This window comes from Macrobrachium nipponense, chromosome 16 (assembly GCF_015104395.2).
Source record: "Macrobrachium nipponense isolate FS-2020 chromosome 16, ASM1510439v2, whole genome shotgun sequence".
NCBI lineage: Eukaryota > Metazoa > Arthropoda > Malacostraca > Decapoda > Palaemonidae > Macrobrachium > Macrobrachium nipponense.
In genome coordinates this window covers 23,114,900-23,124,345 of record NC_087209.1, presented here as the reverse complement: position 1 = coordinate 23,124,345, position 9,446 = coordinate 23,114,900, and the positions used below count along the sequence as shown (strand labels likewise).

General features: G+C 37.2%; 1 protein-coding gene across 1 annotated transcript in view; it reads right to left on the bottom strand.

Annotated features, from left to right (window-relative positions):
* LOC135195287 (uncharacterized) overlaps positions 1-6,792 on the bottom strand; it is a 92,833-nt gene extending 86,041 nt beyond the window's left edge. Inside the window, exon 1 of the mRNA XM_064221546.1 lies at positions 6,589-6,792. The gene's annotated coding sequence lies outside the window, so the exon portion shown is untranslated. The remainder of the gene's footprint in view (positions 1-6,588) is intronic.
* Between the last annotated feature and the right edge of the window lie 2,654 nt (positions 6,793-9,446).

The window sequence follows — 9,446 nt, the reverse complement described above, 5'->3', positions numbered from 1 at the left end:
TATTATTATTATTATTATTATTATTATTATTATTATTATTATTATTATTCTATCTGAGAATGTCACATTAAATTTCCAAGATCAAAAAATATAATTAAAACATGTGCGAACAGATTTCGTTCTTATACTAATCTGTAAAGAAACGTCTGTATAATGACGCACACCCCGCCTCCCCACCGCCCCCCCCCCCACCCCCCCACTTAGGCCAAAATTATGAGAGATACTTTGATTAACACAAATCGGAATAAACTGCGACCATGGGGCGAGGGAGCATTGTTATGATAATGTTTTTTGTTTATGTTGTAGCTCTCAAGTTTTATTTTTCTAATATGCTAAACTGGACTTCTTACTTGTGAGTGCACATATTTCATGAAATGGTTGACAATAAATGGCTCTCTAAAAAATCCAATGGTTAGCGAAAGACGACAGGTTACAAAAATAAATAAAGTAATGAAACAGTTTGCACCGTTATAACTTTTCCAGACGGCTTTTGCTTGGTGGATGGCGGTTGGGGACGGAGGGGGGGAGGGGGATAAGTTCACCAACCATGTTTTACAACTTAAATGAAATCACCTAATAATTTGCAAGAAGGTAAACAAAACAAAAAATAAGCAGCTACAGTTATTTTTCTTCTAACTACTGAATCTGAAACTTCTGATTACATTCCAGTCATAAAAAAAAGGCATTTTACTGAATGTTTTGGTCACTTAGTCGTTTTGAACTCAATCTACTGAAACTGAAATCCACAACTTTCACTTCAAAAAAAGTAATAGTTTTGTTGGAAACTTCAGTGTAGTCGCTCCACGTACACGAACAGCTTCACGTATTCAGTATCAAAATTAACTTTCCTGATGTCACTCTCACACACTCACGCTATGCAGTTAAAACTTCTTTTAAAACTCAGTAATGTTTTCTCTGGATATATGCGCATCGACTCCAGCTACTGAACTTGAATGCGTTATAGCATAAGGGGTAATGTTTCGTTTTCCTTTTTCGGTACACGCAAACTGAAATGTGTCTAATTAACATGAACTTATATTAAAACAGTTGTTCAATATCTTTTACTCGTTCCAATAGCTAAATCGCGAAACTCCTGTGCCAAAAGCTTTCAGTATCTGTTCATCTGTTTTTAGCTTGTATTTTCATCGACATTTGCTGTACTTCATCCTTCTTTTGTTATATCTTCATACATGAATTTCCATTAGCAATTTATGGGCCTTATGATCATGCTCAATATGAATGCACGTAAATTATGAATAATAAAACTATGAACTGATTTCAGAATATTGCGAAAATCGTCTCTTCGTGTCTTTTGTGTACAATATTAATTTGTCATTTCCAGTTAAAAACAAAGAAAAAGAATATACTTCGCAACTACGTACGCCGCAACATTAACATGGGATATATAACTTAACTCAAAAGAATATGACTGTTCAAATGTATAGCTTTGGTTAAAATGAAAGTCACTCAGCGCCCAGAACATTTGCTTTTTCTCATATATCTTCACAGGTCGGCGAGTGGGATATTGCGAATGAGAATGGCAGCATTTCTGAAGTTCCTCTTGCAAAACAAAAGGCGAACATAATCTACGGGGTCCAGAAGAAAAGTCACTGAACCCATACCAGTCTACTGTAGGGATAATGGACACTTTGGCCTAAGGAAACTGTCGTCAGGAGCAATTCTACGAGTCCTTTCGGGAAATGACAACCGAAAGCACTTCCTCAAACCAGCTCAGACGCCAAACATCTCGTGTGAAGGATGATTAATTCCCGATAGCTACCGGTGCCGTTCTGGGACCAATGGCTGGAACCAATAATCCATCGTTACGCAATCACAACAGATGGGTCACTGTCATAATCAAGCATTAACATTACTCATAGGTCAATGCCATAGATGCAATGACTTTATTTCTAGCTCAGATCTTGCAATTCCTAGGTCAGTGCCAATTAATAATCTGATAACTTTACTTGCAGGTCAGCAAGTTTAAATAATAAACAAAATCGCTTCGAGGTCAATATTACAAACATTGAAACAAGAGTACTTCGGAACAGAGTCATAACTATTAAAAAACAATACTTCCCCATTAATAAGGCATAACTATGCAATACCATTATTTCTCAAGTTTACATTATAAATGAATGTAATGACATTAGTTCTAGGTCAGTATCACATAACCATGCAATAACATTACTGGTAAGTCAATCCAATACAGTCATAAAACAGCATTACCTCTCCTCAACACCATACAATTATGACCCGAGATTCCATCTTCCTTTCCCTGGGGAGTTCAATGGAACTCCGCTTTGTAAAAAGTGAAGATAAATAGAAAAGGTAAGTGTTCTGTACCGCATGCAAGAGTGTACTTGGCACAGAACTTCTCCCCACTACTGTACAAAGCAAGCGGCACTCAAGAGTGTAATTATGTCCATCGGCCGAGTACCAACTCACTTGAACTGCATAAAGTCAGTGACCCGGTAGAATTTTAAAAAATGACTGAGCACTCGGTTTTCTGAAAAAAAGAAAAAATTTTAAACTTTAAACTCTTTCATTTTCACTTTGGTCCTCACTACCTGTTAACAATTTCAATTAACCCCATGAACGAAAGTCCTTTGACGGAGTTTGTTTAAAAATGCCCTCTCCCTCTCTCTAACAATCAACGCTCCGATTTGAACAGCTCAATAGATTCGCAGATTGCATTTACACATTCAGATAACGACTCTAACAATTTCATCTCCGCCGCCATGAACCGTAGTAATGAATACGCTCTCCGTAATTTGAATATATCTTCGGGATGAAAGAAATTAATCGTTTTTTTCTGATTTGGCAGCCTGTTCGCTAATCAACTTCGCAAACTACGCGCGCCGAAGAAATTCGAATCCGTAAAGAACGTAATGATATTCTATCTGATCTTTCACGTGTTGGAGGGACGAGTTTTCGTACCGAGTTGTATTCCTTTCGAAGTACACATTCAAAGTTTCCAATTAATTCAACACCCTGCCAACAGTTCCCTTGGGGAAAAACTTATCAAGAAACATATATCTATCCGGTTTCCAGCTGTCTCTAAATTTACCCAACATTGATGGCTTGACGGTAACTTTTGTAACTAGATGCAATTCAAATTAACTTTGTGTTCTCACATGCAAATACATACACACTCACATAATAGTTGAATGATGCGTTTCCTTGTATATCTTGCATATAAATTAACATGATTATATCATAGAATGATATATACATTCCTAAACAATAAGCGTACTTATGAATTGTGAGGTTTAATCGAACCCAAGATTACACAAAACTGAGTGCAAGCACAATACCTAAATCTATAATGATATCATAAGACTGTAAGTACAATACTAATCAAAATATAGCCAGTTTTGCAGCTGTGGTCGGTTTTTATTACTGTTACATTAAATTATATGTAACACAGCAGATAACTTTCCCTTCAGAACAGCTGGGTTCTTGGCCCATCAATGTACTGGACTGAAAAGCAGATGACAAAAATCAAGACTTATGACGCCTACAGAAGCCCACGTGACACTAATCACCTACTATTCTCTCCAGGGGTTGGGCAAAAGACATTTCCAAACCATCTCCATCTGACTTTCATCACTGTCTCATCTATATACGGACCCTTCCCAATTTCTTTATGGAATCATTTTTCCGTCTACTTGCCATATGACTCTTAACAGTATTCTTCTTGAAGATCTATTCTCAAACGACAAAAAATCTTTCAGATATAGTTTCAATATTTTACCAGGATCCGTGTGTATTTGGCAATACAGATCGGACTAGACTTACATATAATCTTACGTATGTATGCAATTTTAATTAAACTTATTTTCAAATCTTATTCACCCTACCCATTGCTTTATTTGCATTTCACTCAAAATCATGAAAGTTAGTACTGGATAGCACTCTTCGTTAATTATTTGAAAGATTCAACCACAGTCATTCTTTTTCTGTTTACTGTTATTTCATCTCTCTATGTATGCTTTGGCCTTGTATGATATATTCAATTAAGAAAACTCTGTAAATCTTAGATGTTTTGCTACTTAAAGTCTAAGTATGTCAAGTTCTTTTCTTTACTCCAATCTAAACCTCTTCTGTCTCCACCACTTTTTTCATTATATAATCAATGAGAAGGGCAAAAGCTATAAGGGTACGAACATATTCCCTTGTGGCACCACACTTTTTCCTATAAATCCACTTAACAAGACCCCATATAAATCAACTCTGCATCTGCTTCGATTGTCAAATGTATACCTCTCGTAATTACCAAAAGCCATAAGAAGGGGACTTTTAAATAACTTTTCTGTGAAACTCACGCCTTTTGCATAATCAGCTTATTCACGTCGAAGCTTTTTTTTATCAATTATCTGTCATCTACAAAAATTACTCATTCCCTTACAAACTTTGCACCTACACCAATAGTTCATTATTTCTCGTATCACTCCATCTATACAGACACAAAGCAGCCATAAAGACCACACGCCTTCCTCTACATCAAACCAGTCACTCTCACATCTAAACATACAACACTTAGCTTCTATCAAAATGATTTAAATGCTCTTAATAACTCCATTGATTCTGTCTTAAGTTTCTTCTAGCCTGTGGATGTCGCATCCAGATTTACCCCTTTACTTTCAAATTCCTTATATAACTATTTCATTTTAAATACTTTCTTGTCTAAATCATCATAATTTTCCACTATTAATATATTAATAAATACACTGGGTACATTTACACACGAATATCATAATCTACCGAATGCTTAAAAAGCATAGGTTAGCCAAGAATTCACTAATTACTTCAAAAGTTGAGATAATTTCGGAGCTACTACTAAACAAATTAGTTTGTGAAGACACCATTATAATGAATACAATAGCAAAAGCATTTTAAGGTTACACTGGGAAACCTATGAAGGATTTTTCTTAATAGGCCATAATAAATCTTTTACTTGATTATCATATGGGACGTTGTGGGTCTCTCTCTCATACACACAGATACGCATACGCACATACATACATATTTACACACACAAACACACACATACACACACACACACACACACACATATATATATATATATATATATATATATATATATATATATATATATATAATGTACATTCATTATATAATTATATATACACATAACACACACACACACACACATATACATATATAATATAATATAATATATATATATATATATATATATATATATATATATATATATATATATATATAATGTGTGCGATATACATGTTTGCGAGTCAGAATTTATATTATACGTATACAAGCATGATGACAATTTTTCCACTTAAATCCCTGATATAAAACTACTTCTTTCACCTTTCTCACACTGTCGAATCAATCACCACCAAATGAAATAGGTGAGAGAGAACAGATGGCTTCGAAAAGTGAACGGGCTGATTTAGTGTCGTCTATTACGGCTCTTATTGACACCTTACTGATGGAAACGATGTTCTCCACATGATTGGTGTGTAATGTATTTTCTCCTAATTTAAAGAAAGGCATTCCTTCTTCTGCGTATGCGTTATATTCGCAGTACATGTGAGCATGTAGATAATCAGAATGAAATATAGATATATATGTGTATGTACATGTGTATATATACTCTATATATATATACATACATACATATGTGTACTTTGTTAATTTTGTTCTCATTGCATTTATATTTAGAAATCACTGGCGTAGATGCAAACAAACAAAACATATTTATGTATATTACACATGAAAAACCTCTCTGAAAAATAAATGAACACATTTCTATATATATATATGTATATGTATATGTGTATATATATAGATATATATATATATATATATATATATATATATATATAGATATAGATAATAGATATAGATAGACAGTGTACATGTGGATACTTGTTTACGTTCCTGAGTGTATATGTTACTATGCAGAAGTTACTGCATACATTTGTACATATGAACAAACCTATATATACATAACTGCTCGTGCTTATGCACGAAAAAGCACCAGAAACATCCAATTGAACCAAATATGAAAATAGGTTCAGTGGCACGGAGAATCGCCTCCTGTCAGGTGGTCTGCGACCCCGTTAAGTCAGACCACGGCCTCGTAAAACACGCTGTCACCGCCAGCCTAACACTATAGGCGAGTTTCCACTTACGTCAGGACCACCTCAAAATGCACCTTTTTATCCGAACTCTGTCCGAGGTGATCGGAGAAAATCACGCACGTTCTGTCAACTGTCACTTTTGCATAATTCGAATCCCAAATCTTTCCTTGATTTTCAATTTATCTGTGAATGACACGACTTTGGAAATAAAAGCATTTTCATTTCACTGCATTATCAAGATGGGAGTGAACAGAAATTTGAGGTAAAAAAAATATATCTGGCTTGTAAATCACAGCCTTTCTCTTCAAAACAAACAGGCGACACTGTTCCACCGGATACTAGTAACACGGTCACATCAATAAGAACACGGAAACCACGATTAGAAACCTGTAAGCACTCATCAATGACATCAGCATTTGACTTTCACCTGGAAACACTCCATATCAGGCCATACCTTGATTTTATATCACATGGTATTCTATCACACAGGATGATTCTCTTTAGGTATAGACTTCCCCCTTTAAATCCGCATTGATATATATGCAATCGAATACGTGTAGGGGGGGTGTGTGGGGGTGGGGGGTAAAAAGCCGGCAAGCGTGTGGGACAAGTTGGCAATGTGGGGGAGAGAGAGAGAGTCAACGCAAACCGCCACACTCTCTCTACCTGGGACACACTACTGATACTGCACCAACCTCCTTCCTCGGTGTTCTCTCTCCTCTTCCTCCTCCTACTCCTCCCCTCACTCCTCCACCTCCTCCACACCTCCACCTCTGCTCGCTCTCTCTCTCTCTCTCTAAAACCTCTCTCTCTCTCTCTGTCTCTCTCTCTCCCACCCCCCTTCCCCCTCTCTCTCAAGCAAATAAATTACATTCATTTCAAAGTTCCTACTTCGATATAAGGGAATGAATGTAGCTCTGAAAAGGAATCGCATCGCGTGACTTGGTGTCCTTGGAGTGTGAGAATACTGAATTCAATATTCATGAGATTCGTTTCATCCGGATTCGAAGTAATACTATATATATATATATATATATATATATATATATATATATATATATATATATATATATATATACATATATATATATATATATATATCATATATATATATATATACATACATATATATATATCATATGTATGTATGTATGGATGTGTGTAGCGTATATATGTAATACATAATAAACATACATACATACATACGTTTCAAGAGGTGTACTGAAAAAATGGAAAATCTGGCATGGAAAAGTGACAATACACAAAGTAAATCACTTACTCAGACCATGGACCCATAACAATCGACATGATTTATACCATTCTTAATCAACATACGCTCCCCTGAATACAAGATGCCAGTGATTTTTCCCCCAAAAAGGGAGAAAAAGATAAAATAAAAATGTTAAATTAATTAAACTTGTAACTTTCTTCAGTCTTCCATAAATGCTCATTTTTCATAGTACGAGAAGAGGCATGTTTTTAATCTCCCTAGATCTCTTCCTCTTCCTCTTCCTCTTCCTCCTCCCCCTCCCCTCCTCTCATTCTCTCCTTCCACCACAGCGCTCTTCACATGGCATGGCTTGCCTAAGTTAAGCATGTTCAAGAAAAGCAAGGATCCTGTTACATCATGTAATACTGACTTTCAGAGAAGTTTGTAAGATATTCCTCACACGGAGAGTCTTACATAATACGGTGGAATGCAATGGGGGAGGAAAATATACATGAAATTAAGTTTCGCTGCAAAACTCTACGGACAGTTCCGTAGCGATTTCATTTACTCTCCTTCAAAGTTGAGATTGAAAGTCCAAGGCAAAGATATAAAAATAAAACATTCCAGGGGACGCGAAGTCAGAGGAATCTGGACGCGAGGTCAGAGGAATGAAGATTGCCCTCTAATGTTTCAGCCAAGGGATTTCCCCCTTTCATTTCCAACACCTGCCTTTCAGCAAGCACTCGCCTAAATGAACAGTCAGTCATCTACTTATCAGAGTTAATAACAGCGGGATAAGGTTAGTTTCCCCCCACCACCAATCCCCCGCCCCCACTCCATCCCTGTGGCCCCGAATGATTTCGTGTATCCTTCCAGCGACCCCTTCTCCTTCCGTGACCTCCCTCCGCATGAAAACAAACCACCAAATCAACTCTAGAGCGACATTAAACCTCCAATTCCCCTCTTCCTCATGGCGATCTCCTTATAGATCCCCTCGCTCTTCCTCCTCCTGCTCCTCCTCTTCCTCCTCCTCCTACTGCTCATTCATCCTCCTTCTCCTCCTCCTCCTCCACCACTGCAAGTTTCCTTGGCGCTTACAGCGTTCCTCACTCAAAAGTCTTCGTCGGTATCTCTCATCCCACGAATTGTTCTTTAAGAGGAAAGGTAAACAAATCAAAGAACGACGAAAATACCAAAACAAGCAAAGAAGCCATCCTTGATTTCAAACCAAATCAATACAACACAGAAGGCTTTAAACAGAAGCTGACACCAAAAGCGACTATATCACTCTAAACAAAAAAGAAAAAAAAACTTTGAGCACTATCGTACATCAGGCATGCACTGAACGTTGACCTATTCTACCCGGTGCGCAGGTAATGTATGAACTTCTATTAAGTTAGTATTAGCGATGAAAATCAATGTTAATATGAGCAGAAAATAACGACGCAGTCAATTTGTTCATCAACGCTGTCATTATTCGTGTAGGGGGAAATGATTACAGCAATCACTGTAGTGACTTGACCTTGAATTGGACGTTAAGACTGGCAAAAACAGCGTGGGTTTAGTGCCTATTACTATGCAAAATACGGACAAAAGAAGAGGTAAGTAACGAAAGAAAAAAAAAGTTGCTCTTTTGCTTTCGTGTCTCCTACTGATGACCAGCTTCCGGGTCGCTTTCTTAGGTGATAGAGGGCGCTAGTGGGGCCTGTAGGGAAGATTAAAGTAGCAAGGTTGCATGACTTGGGGTGGACTTGTGCAAGCCTCACAGAGGAGAGAGAGAGAGAGAGAGAGAGAGAGAAGAGAGAGAGAGAGAGAGAGAGAGTCGGTTTCCAAATTGACGCGGCGGCAAGTTTGAACTGGGAAGGTGCCGCTGTGGATCGATTAAGCCGCACTCGGTCTCCCGGCCCACTAGGGGAATTTCTCTCTCTCTCTCTCTCTCTCTCTCTCTCTCTCTCTCTCTCTCTCTCTGTGTGTGTGTGTGTGTGTGTTTTCTACATTGCGGAAAATATTCTATAAATAACTACTCGCGAGTAAACGGCTTAAAACTTACAACTTCCGAAATTTAAACTTGTAATTTCTTAAGTGCTTAGTGATCAAGGAAG